The sequence below is a fragment of the Amblyomma americanum genome, chromosome 9, assembly GCF_052857255.1.
Source record: "Amblyomma americanum isolate KBUSLIRL-KWMA chromosome 9, ASM5285725v1, whole genome shotgun sequence".
Classification (NCBI taxonomy): domain Eukaryota; kingdom Metazoa; phylum Arthropoda; class Arachnida; order Ixodida; family Ixodidae; genus Amblyomma; species Amblyomma americanum.
The window spans coordinates 139,810,812-139,825,914 of record NC_135505.1 but is presented as its reverse complement, the minus strand read 5'-3'; the positions used below and the strand labels follow the sequence as shown (position 1 = coordinate 139,825,914).

At 44.7% G+C, this 15,103-nt stretch overlaps 2 protein-coding genes across 3 annotated transcripts in view; one reads left to right on the top strand and one right to left on the bottom strand.

Moving 5' to 3' along the window:
- LOC144104612 (dicarboxylate carrier UCP2-like) overlaps positions 1–13,508 on the bottom strand; it is a 52,647-nt gene extending 39,139 nt beyond the window's left edge. The window contains exon 1 of one of the 2 annotated variants that reach the window (XM_077637723.1): positions 13,035–13,508. The gene's annotated coding sequence lies outside the window, so the exon portion shown is untranslated. Of the gene's footprint in view, positions 1–2,240; positions 2,290–13,034 lie in introns of those variants that run through there. The other variant, XM_077637724.1, reaches the window with a different exon arrangement.
- Positions 1–15,103, top strand: part of LOC144104613 (uncharacterized) — a 97,339-nt gene that overhangs the window by 45,008 nt on the left and 37,228 nt on the right. The gene's annotated exons all lie outside the window — the stretch shown is intronic.

Genomic DNA, 15,103 nt, shown 5'->3' with positions numbered 1-15,103 from the left:
GTTCAGGATAAGGCTGAACTGACATACTGGGTTAAGCCGTAAAAATCTGATTAGAAGATGAAAACAAAGTGGCGGGCAGATTTTAAAGTAAGCGAGATAGAGTGACGATTCGGAACTTGACCAATGCACAAAGAATATCGATTGTTTAATTATTTATATATTTCTAAGTGACGTGGGATTCCATGAGGTCTTGCCTAAATGAAGCAGATATGCACACAGAACGCATCTAAATACGCAAAGATGAAGCGCAAGTGGCATCACGCAGTTCAAAATTCCTGGGATACTTGGAAGAAAAATCTTTTTAAGCATGTCAGTGCCCGAAGTAAAAGGCTAAATGTTCACTACATGTGCTAGCTTATAGTTGATGATGGATTAGGAAATTTAACAGAGTACTTCCTGGATGGTTTCAGTCGAAAAGGGTTGAAATGTTAAAATTTCAACGGAAAATGACGTCAGACTAGTGCTGTGGAAACTGAAGCAGACAAATTATAGAAGGCAGAAAATTTCTGCGATATCGGTGAGAAAACAAAACGTGTAGCTCATTTTTCTACCGATTTTAATTTGTTAATGTCAGTTAGCTTGAGGGAATTCCAGATGAAACAGTCATGCATTAGGATTAGGTGGTTTATACTTTTATATTTTTGCAACTAAGCGTATAGGAGAGAAACATATGGAATGGGAAGTTAACTGCTCTACCGCCATATTAGCCAGAGATGAGTAATAGTGTATTACTACAAGGGCCTCATTTCAATAGCGTTCCGAACACAAGTAGTTGGATGAGTCGGGGGGCTTTCCACGACCCAACTTTGAAGTCGGCAGCCGAAGCACTGAGACCCCATTAGCTGAGGCAGATGTCCAGCCCGAAAACAAGTTATATATTTATGGAGAGCGCATTTTGGGGTTACAGAAGGTCGCTCATGATGGTGCCGCCCGTAACAGATCGATGCCCGGTTGGGAAATACCCCTTCCAGAGAAATATGTACGCTCAGTCTCCTGTTTCCATGGCGACCGCCTTGAAGCAGACGAAACTAGGGCACTGTCAGTTGACCAGACGTTTTGAATTTAGGCTCCGCTGATGCAGAGATCTAATCTCCGCTTTTAGTGCGGAGGTTATGGCTAATATGCAGCTTACACAAGTTCAAGAGCGAAAACTGCCGCCAAAAGGCATGGATAGAATCATTTTCAAAACATGCCCCGTATTACTTCATCGAATCGAAAGCACAGACGCTGAGGTGGTATCAAATGGTGAAATGTTACAGTTGTAAGTATTGAAATACTTTATTTCAGATAGTACACATGAGCTGGGTGCCTCTGGGATCAGATTCAGTGGACCAAATTTCGAATCGCTGTTACCGCTTGATACAGCAAGTCTGATGACACCGACTTACGCTGGCTTCAATTTTTAAAAATTATTAGCGGTTAAATAACAAAGCTACCGGTCCGAAACGCGAGTTAGCATTCTAAAAAAAAGTAGCAACACCTGTGAGGAAGAAATAGCATACTGAACGTTCAAGGTAATACACGAACATGCATGTATTATGCTCCGGAAGGCTATTATCTCAATCTTCCGTGCTTTCAATTCTGGCCCGGCAATTAACATTACAACCATGAAATTGTGTCCGTATTAACAACGGTATATTAAGATCCAAGTACTCCGTAGCTGACCACTATTTACTGTGAAGTATTTACGCAACCAAGAACGTTTATCAGGCTAGGTTACGTACGCAAAACGTTACCATTAGTAGACTGCGCTTTAGAAATTTGCGTCACAATACGCAAAACAGAGGCCTAACCTCGACCTATTCACGGCCAGCAACTAAAGGAAATGACGCCATTATTCGCGGTTATGAAACCTCTCCTTAGAGATATCGAGTCGAAATTAAGCACCTTCTAAATAGTGACGAACTATTAGCCAAGCTGTAAACCTTCGTGTTACGTAAAAGTCACTCAATGTCACGAGCATAGGGCAGGTTTCCGCTTTAAGATAATTTCAGCTTCTCACACTGTCGTTCATACAACTGCGTCAAAACTCTCGGTTAAGGAAAGGAAACCCGTATCTCGTAAGTCGAACTTACAGGATCTTGACCGCCGGCCCGAGCGCAGCAAAGCATGCAGTGTCAAAATGTCTACCCTAGAACACTTATCTCAACACAGCCGAAGCTATCACGAAGTCTCAGGCTCAGATCTGATCTCCAGGGACCCGCAAACCAACGCAAGAAACCAAAATCAAAGCAGCGCACCTTGATGCGATGAACAAGACCGGTCGACAACAGCTGTCGAGTGAGCCGGTCGGAGACCGGCATGCTTTTTATACCCCTGGAGCCCTGCCAATCGCCGGCGCGACCTCGGGGGCGTGGTTCTGACGTCAGAGCGACGCGGTCGTTGCTGGGGGCAACTGCATCCTTCCCGCGCCCTCCGCCGTCTTTTATTCATTTCTTTTTTTTCGTTGAATTTTCGTTTGCTTTATTTCGCGCCGTTCCGCGCCATTCCTATGTGTTTCCTTGTTTCTGGGCGCCGGCGTAGGTGTTTCATTTTCCAGAGCTACCTGAAGAAACACAAACTATCTTCTTCCCTTCGTCTGCTTTCACAACTCGTGGGCGCCTATTGTGTTTTTTTTTTTGTTCGCGTTCGTCTGCATTCGCATTTCATTGTCGCCATGTTTATTTCTTTCTGCTTTTCAGCGTCGCTATAACAGAGCAATCGATTATGTTTGCTCGTTTTTCCGCGTCCGTCTGCTTTTGTAATCGCGGTCGCCATATTCGTTGTCACAGGCGGATCGGAACACAGATGTCACAGGACTCGTTTTCATTACGTCTGTACCACTGAAAGCCGCTGATGGCCGAGGCTAGAAGGGAGGAACATCAAGCCAAACTAGATGACGATAGGAAGATATAAATGAAAGATCAAATGAGATAAAGCAGGGTGACATGGAGACCGGATTCCCTGGAAATCGAACTACTCTGTTGCCGGAAGGCGAGGCCATGGCATTTCGCGAAGAGGGGAATGCACTTCTGCTTTCCTTTCCGACTGGCATCCTCGCACACAATGAGCTGTTGATAAGCAGAGGATGGAAACAGATGGTCGCTCCACAGCAAAGAAGTTCACAAAGCTGAATGTGTGAATGTACACTCTGACAGCTGACGAAAGCTGTTTGGCGCTCATGTTTGTTTGTTTTTCCTAAAACCAACGTCAATTTATTCAAATGCAAAGGAAGTTCCTGTACGCTGCTTTCGACGATCAAATCAGGAATCAGCACATAAGTAGACGTATTATATGGAATGCTCTCCCAGCGCTCACAAAGTCGCAGCCGCCATCATTTTTCTATCTTTTTCATATACCCAGAAAACCATTTTATTAGCTAGTTCAAGGACCGCTATTCGCTGATCGCATGTACTATAAATTCAGCTGTAAAGCCAAACAATTCATTAGCGCATTATTATACAACTATGAACTACAAAAACTACCCAGGTCGACTTAATAAAGAAGCGACCTTATTACTTGCTGCATTAATGCGTGGACTTAATGGCTAAGAATCGCGTTAGGGCCACGCAAGTAATCAACCGGTTTAATAATCTCAACCAATAAAAATATTAATTGCCGAGGGAGAGTTATTCACTGTACTACTACTGCAAATCATTGATTGATTTCTCTACTTAACGATTGTTTGGATAATTGTTTAAATGATTTCTCTACTGAACGGTATTTGGATAATTGATCGATTGGTTGATCGATTGATTGATTGATTGATTGATTGATTGATTGATTGATTGATTGATTGATTGATTCAGTGAGCGAGCGAGTGAGCGAGGGATCCCACGAATCGGCGATTATCCATTTCCATTTTCACATTTTTATTCACACCCTCGACCCCTTAGTCGAATATAAATATCGGTGGACCAGCACATTTGGTGCTAAAGAGGATAGACAACAAACTTGGGTCTCACAGCGCAGCTTCCTGCTGCACTAGTGAGCAATGGTGTCAACATTCCGGCCCTACGATTCATTGGAATCCGCCTTTTTTTTTACACCGGCCGTGTATTTTACACTGAATATTATTCTTATTACATTTTATTTATTATTTATTAGAACAACGAATGAGATGTTGGCGAGCGGAGGCCGACTGCTTTTGCCCTTGCACCCTCTATCCAACATGTGCAAGTGCATATTTAGAGAGGGAAATAAAGATTTTAAATTGCCTATTAATATATGATATGATGCCATTCGCTCCAGTTCCTCGTTACCAATCACGTTAACAGGATTACTGATCTTATCGGCCTTCTTTTTTTACCCAAATGCGCTGCAAGAGATTATCGCTTTGTGTACATGGCAGCTTTTAGCAACGCATAAAATAACTTCTGAGATTAAAACACGGTTTTAGAGCAAACCCGTCCAGCACGCTTATAGTTGCTGCGTGTGAGTACAGTTACAGATTAAATTTTAGAAGTTTTCGCCTTGTTCTCACGGAATCACGGCGACGTTCTCTGCACGCCACACTCGAGCAACGGTTGAGCACATCAAAACAACCATCTACTTTAGCAGCGCAAGATTTCCGGCTACTAGCACCGCACAATCTTTCTATTATAAATAACGCGAACCAGGCCAAGCAGGAATAGACGGCGTCTTGTGGTCTCGTTAGCGCCATTTATAATGAATGCCTCTCAATTTCAAATTGTTAACATCGAAAGTTTTCACGTAAACTCCACGTGAAGTACCAAAGCACCACTACTTATAAGTGCCACAGTGCATAAGAGTAGCCACACTATATTCATTTTCTTAACCACCCAGTAAGGATGTAGCACATTTGATCATCCGCTTCTGACCATATTTGTAAAACTCAATTTGTTGTTTGATGCATACAAGTCGGCAGCCTTTTCTAATGCCCTCAAGCTGTTCACGAGCTATGAGGGACGGCGTAGCCGTTACAAAAATGGGCTATAGACGGTCTATAGACTTCTTATAGACTCTATTGCCTTCATATAGATATTTCTTTTCGTCTATTCATAGTCTATAGACAAAAGTCTACTAAAAGTGTATGGCCATAAATCTACGGATTCTCTATGAACTGTCTATGGATTTATACTACCTATAGACGGTTCTCTAGGGTTTGTCTATGGAAAGTTTATAGACTTTACAGACAGAAGTGTATGCACAGTCTATGAACTGTGTAAAGAAATTTTCGTAAAGGAGTGGAGGGCTGGGGATTAATTGCTACCACCTGGGATTATTTAACGTGTGCTGACAGCACATGGGCGTTTTTGCATTTCTCCTCCACCGAAATGCGGCTTCCATTTCTTGTGCGATCTTGGAACTGCACTTCTTGGGACACCGCGTGGACTACCGTTCTCTTCTTCACTCCTATGACGGGTGAGAAGTGTGGTATTATACCGCGTGTTTCAGCGAACACTTTCAAAAATTTTCAAAATCGGCTTTTTGGCGCAAGATTATGGCTTTTGCGGCACAGTATTACCGGTGTTGGCGGACACCAGAAAACTGGACAATCGTTTTAAGTAGTAAGCTGGATAACTCATTTTTAATGATTAACTTTTTAACTAGTAGAGTTAGGCGCCTAGTTGCCATTAGAGATTTTCAGCCGGTCGTTAGTAACAGCCATATCAGTTTTTATAATTTCGAAAACGCGGTTACCCTCGGCGCTGTGGGTGGACAAAATCTGGATTTTTCGACCAGTTACGCGCACTGGAGGGGTTGCTTTGCCTGCATGCTTTCAAAAGCACATGTATTTTCGCACGATGCAGCCAAATTTTGTCGAGCCACAGCGGCGAGGGTAATCGCGTTTTCGAAATTCTAAAAACTGATATGACGGTTACTAAAACGACCGGTTACAATATCTCTAATTGCAACCAGGTGCCTAACTCTACTAGTTTAAAAGTTAATTCTTAAAATTTAATTTCCCAGCTTGCTACTTAAGACGATTGGCCAGTTTTCTTGTGTCCGCCAAAACAGGTAATACTATGCCGCTAAAACCACGTTTACCCCAAAAAGCCTGCTTTTCAAAATTTTTGAAAGTGTTCGCTTAAACACTCGGTATGATGACGATGATTGCCTCACAAAATGGCACATACCCGCAAGGAAGAATGGCCATTATCTTTTGCTTAACATTCTTGTTCTGCTGCTTCAGTACCGAAATTTTGTTTCCCAAGATGATTACAAGAAAAAACACTGTAGGGGCCACCTAAGCTCCGCCTTAAGGGCATTGCGCAATAGCATTGACATACTAAATTGGTCATTCTCTCATTTACATTCATAGGCCTCTGGGAATCTTAATACTACTCCTGGCGCATGCAGCGGTTAAGCGATGCGCAGGTGGGGCTCGTGAGGCTCATGCAGATTTCCCCGAGCAAGGCTCGACAACCCAGAACACGAGGAGGCGCTAAACCCATACAACGACATCTGCGAATATTACAAGCTCAGCAGGAAAATATTCCCAACACCACACAAACAACTAAACAACGGAGAGGCCAAAAGCCTTCGAAGGCTGCAGTCTGGAAACTACCCCAACCTCGTATGGCTACACCACCTCAAGATCGATGACAGAGACCACGATAAATGTAAACATTGGGGACAGAGAGGCACACTAGACCACATCATATGGGAATGCCCCTTTTCACCTGGGGCTATGGCCAACATCCTAGACGCAGAAGCCTGGGAGTTCCTCTTTCAAAGCGCAAACCCTGAAGACCAAAAAGAAGCCATCCGCCTGGCGGCTGAGGCCGCGAAGAATCAATGTATTCTCGCGCGCTTTTAGTTGCGGAGTCCCGGCCCCCTGCTCGGGCCTGCGTACCTGAGTACCCCCTATACTGGTGGAAACAAAGTTTTCAATCAATCAATCAATCAATACCCGAGCAACCTCTTGCGACCAATCACTAATTTAACTTCCGCCTGCCACGCGGTCAGTTTGCTCACAGGTGGGCAGGTTGTGATGACGCCACATGGTCACATGACCTACGTGGCTTCAAATGGTTGCCGACGCCAAACAATTTTTTCCCGACATGCGGCTACTAATGCTCTCGCGTTTAAATAAAAGCATAGAGCTCGAAAAATTTTAATCGCCGCTTTAAGCGAAATGCGACTGACACAGAAAGCTTTTCTTCACCCCTCCGCCACCACTCTGTGACCCACCTTAACTACTATGACCCCCCTTAACTACAAGACCAGAGGTCACACGTTCGTGACAGCCCTCACTGAAAGGAACGTCCTTGACACGACTATGTGTTAATAAACACAAAATCGGAACTGCAGAAACATCGGCATGCTGGTACGACACCTTCCAAGTAACAGCGCACTCAAGAGGATAAGCACAAGGCGATCATACGGTGGTCACAGGACGCACATTGAGACGACCTGAAAGATGTCCCACCGGCAAGTCCAAGCTTCTAAAGTCGTTCAACTTAATCCCTGGAGAATGGGAACTTTCAGATATCTCAACGTGTCCGCATGTTCGTATGGTCTCTCTTGTCCTTGTCGTCCTGGGCTCCGTTTACGAGAGAGGAAAGACGAGCTTTATATAATGACCCCGTTATCTACAGTTGGCGAAGACAACGAGAACTAAAGGAACGGAAAGCACAAGTTGAAGGGAAGAATCATCACCTTCACCATCGTCACCTTGACTACGACCACTACAGGACCAAGTCCTATCCCATATATCTCCAATTAACTTCGTCCTCTGCCAACTGCGGCTGCCTTAAAAGGGAAAGAAGGTCTAAAGGAAGATAACTTTGTGGATCTTCATAACCGCTGATAGGAAACGTGCCATTCTTTCGTATTCCCCACTTTTTCTGAGAGGTAGCTTATGCATATTTGTTTTCTATGGAGTATCGCAACGGCCGTGCTAGCGTTGGAAGTGTGCCCAGCTCTGAGTCCGAATGATCCAGGGCACTCTTTTATCTACGCGGCCAGAGACCGCTCCTCGATCACAGGCCTCCATCGGGTCGCGTGCGGACGCGACCTACGTGCCTGAGGTAAGAGATAAGAGACGCCTTATCATCTCTCAGTGCATGAAGACGCGCCCCGCAAACAGCTTCGACTTAGCGGCTTCGATATGTGCGTCGAGTGGTTTGTGTCACGCATACCCACCTGACCCGTATACCCGAGTCCGACACTGTGTTCGGCGCACTTACGACCATCGCGTGACTTGGCGAGCATATGAAGAACGCGCCTGCCTACGCGTCTAGGCACCGAAAAAACTGTTTAAGTGGCTTGTAATTCTTTTACGCGATAGCGTATACAGCTCGTTCGGTTGAAAAGCCGTCGGCACCGCGTGTCGGAAACAATTGGGGGCTGCGTAAAAAAATCGTATCATGGTAATTTGTGGTTCTAGGGACTGATGATTGATTGGTGTGTGATAAGGAATGACCAGTTAATGAAATTATTATAATTAATTGATGAATTGATAATTAAAGACAAATAAATTGGTAAAATGGGGTTCAAAGGTGTCAAAATGCTCAGAATGGCAATCCAATGTTTGATGATGCTATTTAAGAAAAATTTCGAGTGTTTAAATGATCAAATAATTAATTGAAACAAGTGTCAAAAGGCAAAATGCGCTCAAAGGTGTCAAACTGCTCAGAATCGAAATCCTAACCCACTACGCTATCGCGTAGTACCCTTAATGCGGGGCTTAAGTGTCCTCTCCAATTTTTTTATATGTAATATAAATGGCAGACAGGCCCTAAAGTGTGAAACCAACGTTAGCAGTGTTTCGTTTTAACGAGCTCTGTGTGATAGACCTTTATGCCTAAAAAACATCAAAGGCACCAGTGGGAATACCTACTCGTAATCTATCATGCAGTTAGGCGAGGCGCAGAAAAATGTTCCTCGAAAGATTTATCTATATCCCTGGAGAGTAGTGTTTGCCCTCTGGCTGAAAAAGATAACGTCAAGTAGAAGATAACACTGTATCGGTGTAAACGCGTTGAAGATAGCTCATGGTATTCCAGAGACTCGCAACAATGTTACGAGAAAAGTGTGTTATTCCGGCTAATCTCGTTGTGCTGTTTTGCTCTTAGCGATATCTTTTAAGAGCAGCTAGAAACATCCTTTTAATCTTCCGGCATTATTCTATATAGCTTAAAGGACCATGAAATATTTCCGTTCATTTCAACTTGGTCGAGTTTGATAAGCGAAGTAATGCAATTGGATTATCACCACTCCAGGTATGACTTCATCTGCGAATATACAGGCTTGGGAAGACCTCAAATGGCACAGCGTACGCACTTTCAAACACGAGCAGCAACACGGAAAGCAGTCTATACCAAATTAATTTATTTATGACAGTCTGCCATAAGCACATTTGCTGAGCGGGTTGAAAAAAACAACCCACACACCAGCCCAGAAGCCAGTGCGAATCTGAATAATCTGTAAAAATCGCGCCGGCTGAACTGGACGTGTTGAAGAATCACCTCGTATAAGAAGAATAAACTGTTAAATTGCTTGACAAGCTGTTTTGGAGAAAATTATAGTCTACCCTACTTTATCAGCGGGATGAGAGCAGGCGTTCAGTGGAAGAGGAAGTTTGTTGAACGCATTAAATCGCGTATTTCCGGGAAGCAGTGACTTAAACCTCAAGAAATTGAGAACTTAGTATCATTTTCGTAGCTGTAAGCTAACAATCACGGCGTTAGTGCGGGTAATAAAGAGTTTCAGCACATTGTTACCGTATGTCGGTGCACTTAGGCACTATAGCTACACAGCCGTACTGCGCGCAGGCTTAGTGCACCATTTAAATTAACCGCTACCGTGCTACCGAGCCCTTACATGGGGCCTGCAATGAACTCCAGAATAGAAATCTGTAATAGAGAGTTTTAGCACTATATAGTAGAGAGTTTGCACGCGCTCTAAGACCCTGCCACTGCGCACGCACTGTAGGCACCTAGCTGGTTCGGTATGTATAGGTATCCATTGTGCTAAAACTCTAATAAATTCACTAATAATATTATACCGTCCAAGGCGCCGAAATAGGGCGAGTCAAGAAGCCTCATGCGCGCAGACTATTTCTCCTGATGATGGTAGTGAATAAATTGGTGGAAGCTCCCCCCCCCTTCCCCCCCCCCCCCCCCCCCAAATTTTGCATGCGCCAATCGCTGTGGTGTGTCTTGCAACGTGAGACAGCAGGCTGCTTTCGATAACCTCGTCGAATGGAAACCAACGCCGCACAGTAGCAGTTGAAAGCTGCAAGAAGATTACCGGAACAATTAATGCTCAAGAGGTCCCACGAAAGCAAACCCATGAGCTTCCATATCCCTTGTCTGTCGTATATAGCAAAAAAAAAAAAGGGCTCCCCAAGAACTTAGTGTCTGTACCCTTTTAAAGTGTTGCTGTCGTTTTTATTCCGTTGCGGTTTTTCTCTCTGGCATTTGCATTTACCCAACCCTTCTCTAATGCCTGTGGGGTCCGAGGCTATGTTACATCAATGAAATCGTACTAGGAACTGGAACATTTTTCAATATGCCACGTTCCATTCACCACAGCAGGCAGGCATTGGCCTCACTGCTGCTTCAGCTACCAATATAAAAAATTCACGGGGGGCACTTTGTTGACCTAAAGTGCGGCGAGGCGAAAGCCTTTAGCGCGGTGTTGCTGCTTGCGTCGCTGACGTGTGGTTAAGGTGTTGAATAAGTGCACAATTGTTTGTGAATCTTAAATGCTGAAGACACTGGAGGGTGTTCGTGAGGCATCCGTCTGGTTCGACCCCTTTCCGCAAACACTCTCTAGCGTCCTTGACAAGGAGAACTACATATGCGTTGGCAGGAAGTAGCGTATACTAGTTAGCACTCTCGGCTACGGAGCAGAAGGGTGGTGGTTCGAATCCAATCGTACACAAATTTTTTTTTCTTATCGAGTTGAAAAGCGTAACGGATGGACAGACGGTATGACGTAACTTCCGTTGTCGTAACCTCCGGTTGGCGGTGTAACGTACGGACAGGATCTCGACCCGGAGTATGAGCCATTAAAGGCCTTCGCTTTAATAACCGGCCTACTCATGTTTATTTCACGCTGCTATCATTGTTAATGTAATATTGTTTAGAGCCTTTAATATGAATAATCATGTCTGCAGCGGTCGGCATTTACATCGTTCGAATGTTCATACACCCTCAATCGCCAATTTCTCCCGGTTTTGATAGCACACGCCGTGGGACTTCCGATGAAGGCAGCTTTCCTGCACCTTGTATACTGACCTGCTCCCGGACCGGCATTTCACAGTGCATGGTGCCAGTTGAACGGATATAGCGGGGCGTCCGTTAGCAGCTGATGCAAGACGGTCTCTCGTTACCGAAGACATCCGCGCCCGGTAGAAACGCTGGCACATACCCAGATTGCGGCAACAGGCACACCCCTCCACTGAAGCCGCTCAATTCATTTCGCATGCACTGTAGGCACCGTCCTTCGGCTGCAAACCGCGGCGCCCTTGGCGGAAGCATACGATGACACTTTGCGACAGGCTTTAGCTACAAAAGCTCCAGTATGGGGTGTAGAGGGGAAGATATTGAGCAATTGAGCGAACGGCTATAGGCATTAAAAACCTGCTTCACCTGAACGGAGCGGTTTCCTTTCGGTGAGATTAAGCCGCATCAAAATGAGCTTAGCATACTGTACATGTAAATCAGGAAGCCAGGCCAGAGTGAGAACTTCCTTTCCTGGTTTCCACTGGCTTCGTTTTATTTTATTTTTGTAATACTATACTAACTGGCTACGAACGAAGCATAGGTGCAGTAACTGCTTCGCTCAGGGTAAGCACCAAAATCGCACCATTGTGGAAGCAGGGAACGGCGGTGGAGATAGAGGCGAAGGCGCGCCGTCAGTGCGACGTATAGTTGAGAAATAATAATTGGTTTTTAGGCGAAAGGAAATGGCGCAGTATCTGTCTCGTATATCGTTGGACACCTGAACCGCGCCGTAAGAGAAGGGATAAGGGAGGGAGTGAAAGAGGAAAGGAAGAAGAGGTGCCGTAGTGGAGGGCTCCGGAATAATTTCGACCACCTGGGGATCTTTAACGTGCACTGACATCGCACAGCACACGAGCGGCTTAGCGTTTTTCCTCCATAAAAACGAAGCCGCCGCGGTCGGGTTCGAACCCGGGAACTCCGGATCAGTAGTCGAGCGCCCTAACCACTGAGCCACCGCGGCGGGTAGTTGAGAAAGGTTCGAATTAATTTTAACCGGCGTCTTTTCACACTTAGAGCTCGTCTAAATGCGACCGTCGCGGATCCCCAGGTGGTCGAAATTATTCCGGAGCCCTTCACTACGGCGCCTCTTTCTTCCTTCTTTCACTCCCTCCTTTATCCTTTTCCTTACGGCGCGGTTCAGGTGTCCAACGATATATGAGACAGATACTGCGCCATTTCCTTTCCCCCAAAACCAATCATCATCATCACCATCATTATTATTATTATTATTATTATTATTATTATTATTATTATTATTATTATTATTATTATTATTATTATTATTATTATTATTATTATTATTATTATTATTATTATTATTATTATTTACGTCTTCGCTTATACTTTGAACTAAAAAGAAAAAGTCACTAAATAGATCGCGCGTCTGCAGGAAAACTTCGTTAAGAAAACAAAAGAAAGTCCTTATCATTCATGTTTTGGGAAATAAGTGTTGACTGCACGGTAGTAACGTGTTTCATTTACATTGCATCCACATGTGCAGTCGGGCTGGAATGAACCGCCAGCACGTACATGTCGTACTTTTATACTCAGCAGCGAGATTTCCTTTGCAACCAGTTTATGAATATCTACGTCGGTAGATCTTTTACATGGCGACCTGAATCAGACGAGGTAAACACTACACACAGTTATACAGTATACAGCTCAAAGAACACAGGTAAAATATTTTGTTTTGTTCACAGGCACTATTCGCTCTCTATATAAGCCTGACTGTACAGTTCAGAGACAACCGGCACGTCGGAGTAACAGCAACCGGCGACATTCTGTAAAAAGTCAGTAAATTAATAATAAAAAAAACAGCATATCACAACGAAGAAAATTCCATCGGCAACTTACGAAAACTTTGGAGTTGCGGTGGCTCCTTCAGGGGGCTCGAAACGCCAGCCGGAGCACACTGTGAACCAGCTGGAATTTCGAGACTGGCTGCTTCCTTCGGGAACGACTGCTTCAGGCAGTAATTCGTTCGAAACAGCGAAAAAGAAAAAAAAAACCGCTCGACTCGGCAGGGAAGTGCTTTAGCGGAGTGACGTTTCAGCCAACGAAGGAAGTTTGCTGAAAGTCACAGTCACAGCGCAGAAGTCTCGCCAGCAGACGACAGCTGTTGGTGAGCAGGAGACACCCAAGAGTCTGCAGACGACGAGCGCAACAACACAAACGCAACTGCGCGTCAGATGCAGGCGAACCGCTACGAGGCTTCCTCTGATGTTTTTCTCTTTCACGCGGGCCGTTACAAACAGACGACGCACTAGAGTAGTTGTACCGGGGTCACGTGACGAGCACGCGCCAGCAGACGGCGGCCTCGAAGAACCAGACGACAACAGAAGCAGACTATGTCGGCCAGCCAAGCTGAGGCGCCATTAAACAACAAAAAGAAATGACGCCGGAATTCCTTTCCTGTGTCGCTTTCTTTCCTTATCAGCCACACGGAACCATGGCCAAGGATACAGAGCGCGTGTCCTCAGCTTCACAACTGCTAGCCTGCTTTCGAGATTTATCACGCCACCACGCCATTATCTCTGGAGCCTTCGGTTAGAGTATCTAAACGTATGATTGGCGATTAAGTGACCAGACGGCACTTGCGTGTTTTGCTTTCGAAGCGAACATCTCGTGACGGTAAATCGTCACTCTGACAGCATCATCAGCTATCGACACACGCGGTACGTGAATAATTGCTTAATTTTTTTCAGGGCCCTGGATCTGAGCCACGCGTTTTGCTTTGACTTAATTGTAACGCAGACGTCAGTGTGTTAGTCTCACACAGTCATGAGAACCACTGCATTTCGCTCCAATAAACCCTGCGCTGCAATGCACACCACTCTAAACAACCTGACGTCAAAATGGCATCACGTGAGACACTCGGCACAAAATCAACAATATAAACTCTCTAACCCCCCCGCCGTTAGGTGTACCACACGTAAAGTTGGCAGTTATCTTTCTTTCCTTTTCTCTTCATTTGGGATAGTTCATACAAACTGGCTCGGGAGGTATAGTGAAAGGCCCGGTAAGTGCCTGACTAGGCTATGCCACCCTTGACAGAGCAGGCAGCAAATGTTTTTTCCAGGTGGCTAGACATCGTAATCATATGTCGACCAAAATAGATGAGCGCAAATACAGTAAAAAGTTACAATTCCTTCGATACAAATCTAATCTTCTTATGGAAGGACAAGGGAAAGACTACTTTGAGCTCTATTAATACTGAACCAATTTCATAACAGCAAGCAATTGTTTTTTCCGGAACGTAAACCATGACAATTAAACATGAAGCACAATGCACGCACATAATGCAAATGCAATCCAGATCATTGACGATTAAAATGCAACACATTGCAAGACTTACACCACGAGTTGGTTCAGGAGATTAATTCTTCATACCTTCTGCTCTGATAGAAACAGTGTTTTGACTTGCTTCCAGAATTTTGTCGGGGAGGGACAGTCATTTAGTAATAATAATTGTTTTTTTTTGGCGAAAGGAAATGGCGCAGTATCTGTCTCATATATCGGCGGACACCTGATCCGCGCCGTAAGGGAAGGGATTAAAGGAGGTAGTGAAAGAAGAAAGGCAGAAAGAGGGGCCGTAGTGGAGGGCTCCGGAATAATTTCGACCTCCTGGGGACCTTTAACGTGCACTGACATCGCACAGCACACGAGCGCCTTAGCGTTTTGCCTCCATAAAAACGCAGTCATTTAGTAAGTTTAATATATCAGGGTACTGGTAATAGTGACGACAACCAGTGGTTGCTAAAACGTCCACATCCGCAAACAACCTCTTTGTTAACCTGCACGTATTACATGAAGTAATGTTAACATCGATTAAATAAACATACATTTATTGTTTATTGTGCTTGTTCGCGTCTAGGTATGGCCATGTGATCACGTATTCCCCTATTCTTTAGTGCTTGCGAAAA